We start from the raw sequence: 13,859 nt of genomic DNA on the forward strand, positions 1-13,859 counted from the left end.
GGTCTTGCTGTTAAAGACTGAGGTAAAGAAGGCATTGAGCACCTCAGCCTTTTCCTCATCACTCATTGCCATGTTTCCTCCTGTGTCTAGCAGGGGATGGAGGCTCTCCCTGGTCTTTCTTTTGCTGCTCACATACTTACAGAGACCTTTCTTGTTATCCTTGAGTGCCAAAGCCAGATTAATTTCCAGCTGGGCTTTAGACCTCCTGATTTCCTCCCTGCATAGCCTCACAGCATCTTTGTAATCACTGTGAGTGGTTAGACCCTTCTTCCAAAGGCCGTAAACTCTGCTTTTCTCCCTGAGTTGCAGCCAAAGCTCCTTGTTCAGCCAGGGAGGCCTTCTCTGTCATCTGCTTCTCTTACAGCACCTGGGGACAGCCAGCTCCTGTGCCATTAACACTTCTTTCTTAAAGAGTGCCCAGCCTTCCTGGACCCCTATACCCTTCAGGACTGTCTCCCAGGGGATTCTGTCAAGCAGGTGCATAAACAAGACAAAGTTAGCCCTTTGGAAGTCCAAAGGTAAAAGGAGGTCTTTAGCATAGAGTTAGAAGTGTGGGAACAGCTGAGTTTGTGAAGCTGTGGCCCTGCTGTAATGTGGATCCCTCCTGTCAGAAATCATGGTCTATGTTTAAGGGCACCAACCATTTGCTGTGTTAAGAGCTACTCTAACACTGGGAACTGTCTCCAGAGAGAACAAGATTCTTGAAAGAAATCCTCAAGTTTTCAACAAATTCTCTCTGTGATTGTTGGATCCCAAGACATGCCCATGCTGCATTTATTACAGTTCAGGAACATGGAAAAGGAGACAAAAGCAAGTGATCACTACAGTTGTAGATTTCGTAGTCTAGGACTATTGGCTAATTTGTACCCATTGGTCATATAGTATTTTGTATAATATTATTAGTATTTTATGTATTAGCTATTGTATTAATGGATAGTTATGCATTATATTAGTAAAATAACAGTCTCTCCTTAGAGCCATTTCCATAAACTGGAGTTTACTATGATCTTGGGTGCTCATTCCACAGCCAGAAATAACTGAAGTACAAAATAGATCTAGGTATCCCCAACCTTTGATTAGCTGTGTTCCCTATGCATTCTCCTGACAAACATACATCACCTTCCCCAGAATAAGGCCATGTGAATTAAGCTGACTATCCAATTATTCCTTTTTTTTCCCCACCATAGGTTTGAAAAAACCCTACAGTGTATTCTGTCCAGAATATGGTCCCATTGAGAACATTTCCAAATATTATCTCCATCTGAGGTGAAAAACAACATTCAGGATGATTTCCACAATGCTATTTTGAACACACATTGTTTATGGTAATACTCATTAACTACTATTGAAAACTGTATATGAAGAATACATATAAAGAGTTACAAATGCTACATAGGAAAAGATCAGTCATCAGGTGCATCAACATTTTAATGGTTAATTTTTTTTTTTACATTAAAATCAAAGATCAATATCTGGGAGCCAAGGATAAGTTGTCAGTGTTTTCTGACCTTTCTAGTAAATTGTAATGTTGAGTTCCTGAGTAAGTGGGGCAGAAATCCATAAAATGAGTTTCTGAGGAAAAAAAAAAGACACAAAAATAATGAACTTAATTAACTTCAATTAACTTAAAGACTAGCTCAAAACAGAGAATAAGAACAGAAACTTGAGTTTAAACCTTCATAATTTCCCTAAACTCATGTGATAAGCAAGACTGCCTTGATGGCAGTATGGATCTTTCTACTGCTGTATCCAATTCACCATCCCTCTTAAATGCAAGAGCAGTTTAAAAATCAATTAATAGCAGTAATTAAATATGAAATTATAAATATAATACCTGTCTGTTTTGCCAATTATTAGGCCTAGCATAAAGGACACAGCCAGCATAAAGATGAACCAATAACCAAATTGTATTTGATACAAAAGGGTCAGTAAAATGGGTGAGCACTGGGGGTACAAACCAGTCAGATGATACATAATTGACATCAATCCCACTGACCCCCAACAACAACACCACACAACCAACAATGGATGGAATAAATGGTGAAATGCAGTTTCCCATAGAAGGGACAGGAGACAACCAAGTCAACAAACCAAACACATCAGACCAAGGAAGCCACACACTGAATCTTCACACAGCCCACGTTTACAAAAGCCAGACCTGACTGGAGCCCAGTCCCAGGGAGGCAGGAGCTCCTTCCCCAACAGGGAACTCTGCACAGGGCATCCACCTCACAGACAGACACTGCCCCTCCTGCCAGTGGTCCCAGCTTTTATCCCCAAGTGGGACACCTGACCTTTGCTTCCTTAATGCAGACACCTGGGGCTCCTTTACCTCATGGCTCTCCCTGCCAGGCTGGCCGCTCCCTGGAGGGAAGCCTAAAGGCAAACTCACCCCCCCTTTGGGAAGGGCTGTGGGAATCACCCATATGTCAACCTTAATCTGGGGCTTGGGGTTGAAACCCCAGCATTTCATTGTCCTGCTCTCTCTCTATTTAATGTTAAATTTGACATATTTTATTCTACTTGTGTGTTTTCCATTTTCTGTACTTCATCAGCAGTATCTTTAGTTTCAGAATTAATAATCTCTTAAAATGCATGATACCCATTCACACCTCTTGGATATTTCAAATACAGGGTCAGATCCAGACAAAAATACTGCAATCCCATCCAAACACTAGCCCAAAAGTGCCAGTAGCCAGAAAAGCCTCTCCAGACTGCACTACTGCATGGACATTGGAAACTAAGGACATTGGGAACTCCCTGCACTTCCCAGCAGAGGATGCAAGTGGAAGAAAAAGGAGAACCTTTCCATGCTCAGGTCATTTTGTTGTCAGCACAAGCCTGTGCTCTTCCAACATCCCTGCTGCAGTTACAATACAGTTCCTGTGGCTCTTAGGGTATGATACTTCAGGGGGAAAAAGGGATAAGCGACTCCTAATAATAGGAAGATTCTGCAATATTACAAATGTCAGATCAGGGTAGCGCTGCATGAATCAGAGAGAAAAAAAGTGGCTTATTACTAAGCAAACTGCTTCTATTTCTATACAAATAACTATGGCTCAGTTATGCACTTAAGCATTGCTTTTAGTCAAATTTGCTTTCTGTAAAGCAAAAGCAATATGGTAGAAGTTACATTCTACTACATCCCTTCAAATAGTACAGTCTTTGTGCTTGTTAAACTATTATACAGTATGTAATCTCATTAAGCCTGTGAGAAAGTGGCAAATTTGCCCTTTAGATTTTGGGGTTTTTTTTAATTACATGGATTGTAAGTTTTTAAGATCTAAACCCAAGTTGCTAGGGCACTTTTTTTTTTTTCCTTTGCTTTTTTTTTTTTTTTTTTTTTTTTTTTCTCCCAAGAGTCAAACATGAGAGGTTTATAGGTAATAGCATTACAATACCAGTACAGGGATGGTGGGAGAGGTTTGACTGAATCTTTTTGAATTGTGTGAGGAATATATTTAGCAGGTTTAAACAATATAATTTTTGTGCAGTTTTGAACCTTCCCTACTACACATCTTGGTGTTTTTTCCTACATTATTTGAAGTACTTCTAAGTCACTGAGATCATCTTTTGCACATCAAATTTTAAAATACTTTTGTGACAAGCTTTTTAGTCTTTCTTAATCATCTTTTTATGTGATGCTGTTAGTATGCAGTTATATTCTGGATTTCTGTGATTGGTGCCTTCAAGCACATCTCAATGGAATGTTTTCTTTACCCTGCCACATTTATGTTTCTTTCAGCTTGCTTAGAGGCAGTTTGGCTGTTAAACAATTTCTTCCCTTGAGGCAATACTGATTACCCTTATTTATGACACCGTCTCTGAAAGTGAGTTTTTTACAATTCTCCAAGGCAAAAATTTATTGTCAGCAATTTTCTTCCTTTACAGATTCCTTCAATAAAATAAATGTTAGAACCAGGTGTGTATAATGAGGATCACAATTTGGTTACAAATAAACTTAAATCATTAAGCCAAGCAGATAGAGTAACATAAGATGTGACATCCATTACTTGTTGCCTTAGCTATCTTTGACTGAACGATGATTAGTGGCATCTTAGTGTTAGTACTGCGAGTGCCCTAGGTGCAGCCCAGTGTTGAGACCTGAGTACCACATCTCATACAAAGTGTGCATGACTCACTTCAGCTTGGTGCCTGGTGACAGATACAGGACAAGTGACCAGAGCAAAGGAAGTCTACTCAGTATTGCTCCTTTTGTCTATTCTCCCGTGGAAACAGAAATTTGGACCACAAGAGGCTTTTGCAGCTGTTTATTAGGGATGTTCAGTCTGTCTCCTCTGGAGTGTCTCCTTGTTGGTGCTAAAGGAGCACTGCACAACAAAGTCATGCATTTTGATCTGGGACACTGAGGTTGGGCACTTTAAAATGCTGAAACTGTTAACTGTTGTCTCACTGTAGTGATAGTTTCCTGAGGAACACACAGGTACAGCAGAGATTTGCCCTTCCCTCCTCTGAAGATAGGGAAACACTCATTAGAGCCAGCTATGCTGTAATCATGTTCAGACACTAAGTAATTGTGAGAAAAGCTCTCCACCACTTCTTTTCAGGAGCTGATAAATAACTTTGACAAGTTTTCTCATTTTATCAGAATGATAATAGTGCCCATAAAACTGCCAACATATCTCCCATTTGAGCTGTATCTTCTTTTCATTATTTCATTAGCTTAAAAACTTGTATGGCATTAAGTAAAAGAGATTATATGTATATTAGCAAAGGTTAAATTTTCCTAAAACAGCTCTTGATTTTGCTTCCACCTCCCCCCCCCCCAAAAAAAAAAACCAAAACCCTCAGACTATTGTATCAAAAATTGGTGCCTGGTTATACTTGGAAATGTAAAGAGGTGTGGATGAGAAACTTCCTGTTATTCACTGACTATCCCCCTCTCCCTAAGGTTTTCCATAACTGCTCAGTGCAGCTCTTACCCCACTCAGCTCATAAGAGAAGGCATCTCCATGGATGGCTCTTCCATTCAGAGCAACAGCATGAGGTCTCAGTTTCAGGCCAAGAATCGTAATTTTGTTGTACTTCAGAGTGTCAGCCCCTCGGTACCCATTTTTAAGTATTTCTGTCTTCAGATTTCCCTGGAAAAAGCCACAAAGATTTTAGGACCATGACAACTCTTTAAAGGTGACTTACTGCATACTGTTACTGTTGTCAATGAACATATAGAATGTCTTCCAGTGTAGATGTTAAAGTCTGAGGTCATAAAGGAAAAACAACAGCCACATTAGTTTTCACATAAGAAAGGTTTCATGTATGAGTAAAAACTAACAAAGAAAGAAACAAAATAGCATTTATAACATTCATTTAGAATCTTCTTGAACATGTTTTTTCTACATGTAATCAATGCAAATTTGTTTCTTGTACCCATTTACAGGGTACAGTGGCATATGCAAAGCCAAAATCCAGATACAAAGATTCAATTAGTGACCTTAAGGCAGATCTAATTAACATCCACAACTAACTGCTTTAAACTGTTAGCATCTTCCACAAACATCATCTGCGTAGATGTTTTGCCCCTATTTTGTGTCCCCCATCTCCACAGCTCCTGCAAAAACTCTCAGTTATATATGTCTCAGCTTTAAGGACACTGAAGGAACACCATATGTCCACAGAGCTTTGTTTGTTTTACTTCTTATTTACTATATATCCTGTATTTAGGGATGTACCAAGAGGACATACAATGTCATTAAACAAATTCATTTGGATCACCAGTGACAGTAATTTCCCATACAAGTAATGAAGAGGAATCATTGCATTTGTTAGGTGATCAAAGTTGTTAAGGAAATAAAGATGAATTACACTGCTCAGGAAATGATGAATTGCTATGCAATCATGACTTTTTAAAAATATGCCAAGAAGAAACCCATGATGAAACCTTTTGCATAAATCAGCTTATGTTATTTCAATGGTGCATGGTAGGAGGGGAGCAGAAGCTAGATCACAGTATTTGTAACTTAGGGCTGTGCTTAGACTGCTTATTTCAGGCATCCACACTAAAAATAAGTGCTAATCCCCAGCACACTGATTTAAACTGCCTAAATAAGGAATGTTGTCTGTTATGGAGCAAATGGGGAGAGGCTTCTAAAAGCCTCTGGGTAATTTCTTAGGGTACTTAAATGTAGTGTCTTTTTCCTGTGCCAGGTGCACCTTCCCAGTGAAAACAGGACTTCTTGTCACCTATTGATTGCCTTTTTCCGTGCCATTGTTCGCAGGGCTTCACAGTAGTTGGGGCCTTTGGTCAATGGTAGCCTCTGTTGATCATAGATCAGATCACTTGGGAGAGCCATTTTGAGCTAGTTCCCCCTTGGAGCAGTAAACGGAGGTCAAGGACTCTCTCCTTGGGTCGGGATGCTGCCCTGAGGAGCTCCTCGAGGTTGAAAGTCCTCATTTGTTAGGTGATTTGTTAACGATAGAGCATTTTGTGTTGTTGTTAAACTCTAGGAAGTGGTGTTTTGTGCTCCTGTCACGGGCATTCAAACCTGTGGATGGTTGCAGAGGGCTAGTTAATTGCATTGGTAATATTTTTTTTTATTTTTGGCTGCTGTTTGTGTATTTGAGAACCTCCATAACACTCCCCATTGGAAGAGCTCCAGCATAGAAGGAGGGTCAGTATAGAGAGACCACCTCCCTACAATGATTTATTATGTCTAAAGTGTGGCTAAGCAGGAGAACTAGCTCAAGGTGGCCACACAGACTCAGTAAGTTCAGTCATTATAACTGTATTAATAAATAAGGTTGCATGGAAGCTCTGAGGCCCTGAGCCAGGACTCTGCAGTAGACGCCATTGTCCTTCTGACCAAGAAGAAGGTTTTGGGGAACCAGGGAAGTGATGGCCCAGGGTAATGAATGGTCCTCTCCAATCATCTAGTAGTTAAAGAAATTGCCCAGGCAGGTCATGAGTTCTTGTCAGAGAGAGGGAACTTATGGGCATCACTCAAAGCCCTATAAATGCAAAGTCAAAAGAAGTCCTGGCTCTGAGACCAAAAGCCAGGACTTCCTCCTGTACTTCTGAGCAGCAAAGTCATGCTTTTTCTTTCTTACTGTCTTGCTCTGGTCCAATGAAATTCACCTTTCTTTTTCCCCATATTTTCCCTCTGAAAATTGGACCAGTTTTAGGAGGAATTTGGTTTCAGGCTATTCAGTTACCTAGTGGCTAGCATATCCTTTCAGAAGCTCCTCTTTCCCTGGTCAAGCCTTCCCATCACCATCCCTGTAGTGTAGTCTGGACTCACTTGGTACAGTCTGAGCACATCTGCCACCTCTAGTGTGGAAAACCAGTTTATGCCTCTCCCCAATCATCCCTGCAGTGGATCTTACACATCTGGCTCACGTATTTTTCTAGATGGGTAGACTTAATATATGGGGACACTTTGACTTGGGGCACTTTGAATTAGGTCACTTTATCCATTATGCATGTCAAAATGGAGGTGTCAAGTGAATTAAAATGCCAACTGCAGTGAGATAGTATCAGAGAGCAGGCAGCTTGTATCATTCTTTGAGACTTAAGTCTGCACTAGTCTTGAATTCTTTGTACTTCTGGGTTGTTTAAATGAAAATATAAATGAGAAGGTCTAATCCTGTAGCTGTTACGTGCGCAACACTGTGCTGTGTTCAGAGTAAATGCTGTGATGTCAGACTTTACCAGTAAATCTCTTAGGGAACAGAACTTGTGAGTTCTCCTAAAACTAGGTGTGATTAAATTATTCATCCACAATTTTTTAAGAATATAGAAATGTGCAAAAAATACCAAGACTTTCATACATTTCTCATACCTCTACAATTTGCTATTTGAGATGGATTGTTTTCTTTATAAACACATAATAAAAAATTGACATTAGAGATTATTGGAATGCAGATAGGGACTTCAGTCATGGATTTACAGGCAGAAGACAAATATGAGCAATGAGAAATGGAAATGCCAGTGAATCAGCAATCTAATTTGCACAGATCAGAATTTAATATAAAACTGGATATTGTTTTTCTGTAGCCTTCCTACAGTAAATTACTATACACAGACTACAAGAAAGCCAAAGTGATTTTTCTTCCTTTTTGCTGTTGGAATACCCTTTTTTTGAAGATGAAGAAAAATTTTTTTTCTCGGTATTTTTTTTCTTTTTTCCCTCAGCATAAGAAAGACATGGACCTGCTTGAGTGAGTCCAGAGGATGGCCACAAAGATGATCAGGGAGCTGGAACACCTCCCCTCTGCAGAAAATCTGAGAGAGTTGGGGTTGTTCAGCCTGGAGAAAAGGCTCCAGGGAGACCTTATAGCAGCCTTCCAGTACTTAAAGGGGGCTACAGGAAGGATGGGGAGGGACTCTATCAGGGAGTGTAGGGATGGGACAAGGAGTAATGGTTCTAAACTGAGAGAGGGAAGACTTTGATTAAATATGAGGAAGAAATTCGTCACTGTGAGGGTGGTGAGACACTCACAGGTTGCCCAGAGAAGCTGTGGCTGCCCCCTCCCTGGCAGTGTTCAATGTCAGGTTGGATGGGTTGCAACTTAAGCAAACTGGTCTAGTGGAAGGTGTCCCTGCCCATGGCAGGGGGGTTGGAACTAGATGGTCTTTAAGGCCCCTTTCAACCCAAACCACTCTATGATTCTAAATCAAGAAAATAAATTAAAGATTGAATTTAAAGTCTAAACATGTGGCATTAGTTCCAGAAAATATCTCACAACTATACAAGACAACGTAATAAAACCCATTGGCTTACGCTGGCTTGCTCTTGCTCCTAGAAGACATACATTCTAAGAGCAATATCACAATAGGGGTTAACATGATTTTATTTCTGTAGACTACTTTGGGGCTTTTAGACATACACATCATGAAAACCATAGAATCATAGAATCATTCAGGTTGGAAAAGACCTTTAAGATCATCAAGTCCAACCATAAACCTAACACCTCAAGTCCACCACTAAACCATGTCCCTAAGCACCACATCTACATGTCTTTTAAATACCTCCAGGGATGGTGACACAACCACTTCCCTGGGAAGCCTGTTCCAATGCTTGATAACCGTTTTGGTGAAGAATTTTTTCCCAATATCCAATCTAAACCTCCCCTGGCCCAATTTGAGGCCATTTCCTTTCATCCTATAACTTGTTACTTGGGAGAAGAGACCAACAACCACCTCACTACAACCTCCTTTCAGGTAGGTGTAGAGAGAGATAAGGTCTCCCCTCAGCCTCCTTTTTTCCAGACTAAACAACCCCAGTTCCTTCAACTGCTTCTCATAAGACTTGTGCTCCAGAGCCTTCACCATCTCCATTGCTCTTAGGACACACTCCAGCACCTCAATGACTTTCTTGTAGTGAGGGGCCCAAAACTGAACACAGTATTCTAGGGTGGCCTCACCAGTCTCAAGTACATGGGGACAATCACTTCTGTAGTCCTGCTGGCCACACTATTTCTGATACAAGCCAGGATACTGTTGGCCTTCTTGGCCACCTGAGCACACTGCTGGCTCATATTCAGCCAGCTGTTGACCAAAACCATGCCACAGTCTACATGCAGTATCCTATTTCCTATCAAATGCTAGAATTGTAGATGAAATATGAACTGTATAGATTATTGAAGTAGGTTAAGGTTTTGTACAGTAATTCCCACAGCTTACTGTCATACATTTAATGAGCTTCTAGCAGATTTATTCTATAGTTTTTTAATCAGTTGAAGCCTAGAATGTTGGATTTTTTTACTGAGCTTTCTCAGGACATATCTGCACAGAAATGAGCACTGTATGAAAGGTATTAGTGCTCTGACCCTGAGCTAATCTACTCCTGTGCCGCATGGAGCATCTGATCAGCATGGTGGGTCTCTGGTAGTGTGCTGAGTCACTCTGCAGGAGATCAACCATGGGAGCAATCTCTGTGCTGTCAGACAAGGAAATGCAAGCTAAAGTAGTGAGACTTAATAATTCTCTGGGCCACAAAATAAAAACTTCAAGTGATCAAAGCTTAAAAGTTGCTGGGATATCCTGAAGAGAGTAATGTAGCCTTCTCCCACCCATCAAACCGAAAGTGTTCACAGGAGGAAGACAAAGAAAAGGTCCCTCATCCTCAGAAGATGCGACTTGGGAAAAAAGAAAAAATCTGAGCTGAAAAAGTGGATTTTCAGATTCACATCACAGCAGGGACATTAATGTGTCACTATGATACTCAATGAAGCAAACACAAAACAGCAACATCATAGTCTTATTATTTTGTAGCTGTCTGTAAATGAAATTATTAGGTAGCTTACCAGGTTTAAAGGCTGAGCTATAAGAAAACGGTTTCCAAAGAAAACTTAGATATCAGCACCTTACAATGGCTACACTAAAATACAGCTACCTGTATGTATGTAGGGACCTTGTATGTTGCTACTTACTTTGCTGTACGTATATTTAGCCAAGAAGTAGTTATTCTTTTCAATAGTATCTGCCAAAACACAGAGCAAGAAAGATTGGTATCAAAACAGGGAGCAAAATCCATAAGCAGTTCACATGAATTGTAGCAAGTGGTTAATGGTTAATGTCAGACTACATGTTTTGTGGGCTGTTTAATCTCTTCCTCTATTCTTAAGGTTCTCTCAGCAGAACATGGTATGAGGGATTGCCCTCCTACCAGACCAGCTGTTCCCAGTGTCACACCTTTCTCATATCAAAATGCTGACTTCCAGAGAAATCGGCTTTTCATCTCTGTCATGTTCAACTCAGGGTCAGTTCTCCAGCTATTTCTAGCAGCAGTTAGTGCCATGATATTGCTGAAACGGTGTCCTGAGACCTGTATACAGTCACTTCTTTCACAGCAGGGGATCAGGCTTACCTATTGAATCACCATCATCCCAGAAGAGAGAGCCAGAAGCTTCTCCTTGTTCATCCAGGGCAATAATGAGCCCAAATGGGTTCAGACGGCTGTTGATAAACATTGAGAAGTGTCAGTACAAATCTGTGGGCACTGTCCCTTCCAAGTTATTTAATAAAGACTTCTGAACAAAATTAACTCCGATTTTAAGATTACAAAAAAGTCCGTGACAGAAGAATGACAATGAAGCTCATCAAAATGGCTCCTGAAATGATGACAAAAACTTTGACTTGCCTTGTCCCACTGAAGTGTAAATGTCCCACTTTTTGAGTGCTCATGTGGACAAGTTTCCCCTTCTTTTGTGGCCTTAATGTATGAAAACTTGACAGTCTGGGAAGCTACTGGTCACCAGTACTACCTTACTACAGTTTGAATTGGTTGTTGCACAGTGCTGTTCCCTTCCTTCCCTACCCACACTGGTTTCTGAGCATGGTTCAGACTTGAGACCAGCATATTACCCATTGGCATAAGGAAATAATTTTCCTCAAGAGATTTGAGCTTTTCTACCTTGCCCATGGCATCTGATAAATTCATCCAAGGAGAAGAGTTTTGTATTTTTCCCTTGCATGTGTTTACTTTGAGTGACTGACAGCAGGTCAGTGTGGCAATAAGAGATGCAAAAGCTTTTCTGAGCATAAACACAGAGCCAGAAGTAGGCTTCAGCTATGCAAACGATGATGTGGGTCAATTCTGGGGTGACTTCTAATGCAATGAAGTGAATAGTGGGATAAAAATACTATGCTTATCACTTGGGATGGCAGGTGGGAGCTGCAGATAGCCACTCTTCTGCATTTTCTTTCATTTGCTTTTTTGCCTGTCTTGTGGGTCTGACCCACACTGTGGTTATTTGGTGATGGACAATGGACATAGATGTCATTACCTCTTAGTGGTGGTCGTGGCTGGTGCCTGTTCTGGCAGGATGTAGCCTCCACGGATGAACAGAGGGATCTTGCTCAGTGGGGCAGCCACAGTAGCATAGTTCTTTTTCCAGGTACTTGGCACTTTATGGCCCTATCGCAAAAATTAATGCAGTTAAAAAACCAAATCCAGGCACTATGCATTATGACCATATACTGGTCAAAAAGAGTCCAAGGGGTACATTTTCATCTCAATTACATCAGTGGAAATACAAACAACAAGGAGGATTTCAGGGGTATTATTCCAGTTTCTTTTTTAACATGAAAGAGGATCTAGCCCCTGCAGTTATGCATATGCATGAGATAGAAACATCATGAATGAAAGACAGCAAATCGTCTTTAAAAGTGGTATCATTATTCCATATGCTGTAGAAAAAAAAACATTCATCAAGACACTGAGCAAAAAGAAACTTTTACTTCCTCTTTTTATGCATATGGAGCCTGTCACATTTCAGTTTAAGGTAAATGATTCATAATCATTTGGGAATGTAAACTGTAGATTTTCTTCTCTTTTAAGGAGAACTCTTCTTCCCCTTTCAAAAAGTAATTACAGCATTCAATGAGTGAAACTCGTGTACATGTAGACAACCAGCATTATGTTCTCTGTATCATTCCTTTCTGGTTTAATGCCTCAAAACCAGGTGCACACAAGGCTTATGTACAGAGTAGATAACAGGAAGGCTTTGCTCTCACCCTCTGTAAATGGTAATTATAACTTATGGTAAGTACGCAACCTTGATTTGCATAAGCACCATGTGTATGGCTAGTATGTGCCAAATGCTGGCAGCTGAGCACCAGGGCTGCTGCCGTCCCCATGCCCAGCCCAGCTAGAGGGGCTGAGGGAACCACAACAAGGAGAGCTGAATGAAATGCTCGACCCTGCAGTGCCTCTTTCATGCAAAGAGGAAAGGGAAAAGGTTGGGTAAACATCCATCTGAAGACACCAGGCAAATGCTGAAAATGACCAAGCTTCTTAAAAATAAGTCTGAATTTCCTCTGATAGCATTTCTGTCTGGCCCACTCCTCTGCCAGCATCATTCAGGGTAGTTAACAACAGCCTGATGCTTCTGGGCTCACATTTCTGAAAGGTCTTAGCATCAGCCTAACTACTGCTGAAGCCAACATTGGTCTTAGCCTGTAGATTGCAGCAGACCGTGGTTAGGTTGAAACAGCACTCTTGGAAATGCAGTACTGGGGATGGTGTTCGAAAGGTCAAAACTTGTAGTCCCTGAAACTAGAAGAGGCTGGCATTTTTCACAGTGAAGATTGTTCTGCATCTCTTGGAAACGTCTTTCAGAGGGGAGCCTTACCCTGCTGTGTAAATATGCCTTCTGTCAAAATTGATGCATGTGCAAAACTGCATGCACAAAATGGTTTGCAGCATGTTCTCAGGAGTACAACTCAGGTTTCTGTCTCTGTTTCTATGCAGAGAAGCATGTCAGTACAAGAATTAAAACATGCAATGGGGGAGAAAGAAATCTTGGCAGTTTCATTTATTTCTAGGCTGTTCCTGAAAATTCAGTTCTCTGTGTCTTAGAGCTTTACAAACCAAAAATAGAAAATAAAATGCTACTGAAAGCTGTGTAATTTACTCTCCCAGCTAGCCTGGTATAGACATTTTGTGTTCTAGTTTTCTTAAACACAGATGCCGAGGTAAAAATACTGCTGAACATTGCTAAAAGTTATTTTGCTGAAATTGTACCATTTTAAATTATGTAAAAAATGTAAGAAACTGAATCTTAAAAATACATACGGTATAGTAGTCAAACCATGGTGCTTCAGGGAAGTATACATCCACAGATCTTGCTCCCTGTAATTGTTGTAAAGAGATTTAAGTATTTTTTCTTTTTGCATTTCTAATATTACATTAGCTTTATTATATTTCTGCATGGAAAGATGTATGCTGAATATTCTTATAACATCAGATCTTGGCTATTATCATAGCGGTGGACTAATGCTGGCTAATCTGTAACACTAAACAGATGAGCCTATCCTATTTGGTGGGTTTACTGCCATTGCATGGGATGAGTCAATGTTATGTGATTATTTCTAGTAAATAGCTTATGTCTTGCAAATA

At 40.4% G+C, this 13,859-nt stretch overlaps 1 long non-coding RNA gene across 1 annotated transcript; it reads right to left on the reverse strand.

Moving 5' to 3' along the window:
• Positions 1-1,449: 1,449 nt before the first annotated feature.
• On the reverse strand, positions 1,450-13,608 carry LOC113491544. The gene is made up of 6 exons (XR_003400431.1): positions 13,536-13,608; positions 11,746-11,876; positions 10,827-10,915; positions 10,390-10,439; positions 4,944-5,102; positions 1,450-1,572 (listed from the first exon to the last, which is right to left on the reverse strand). It is a non-coding gene; the product is annotated as an uncharacterized LOC113491544 (long non-coding RNA).
• Positions 13,609-13,859: the final 251 nt, after the last annotated feature.

This window comes from Athene cunicularia (assembly GCF_003259725.1).
Source record: "Athene cunicularia isolate RWA chromosome 1 unlocalized genomic scaffold, athCun1 chr1_part2, whole genome shotgun sequence".
Taxonomy (NCBI): Eukaryota; Metazoa; Chordata; class Aves; order Strigiformes; family Strigidae; genus Athene; species Athene cunicularia.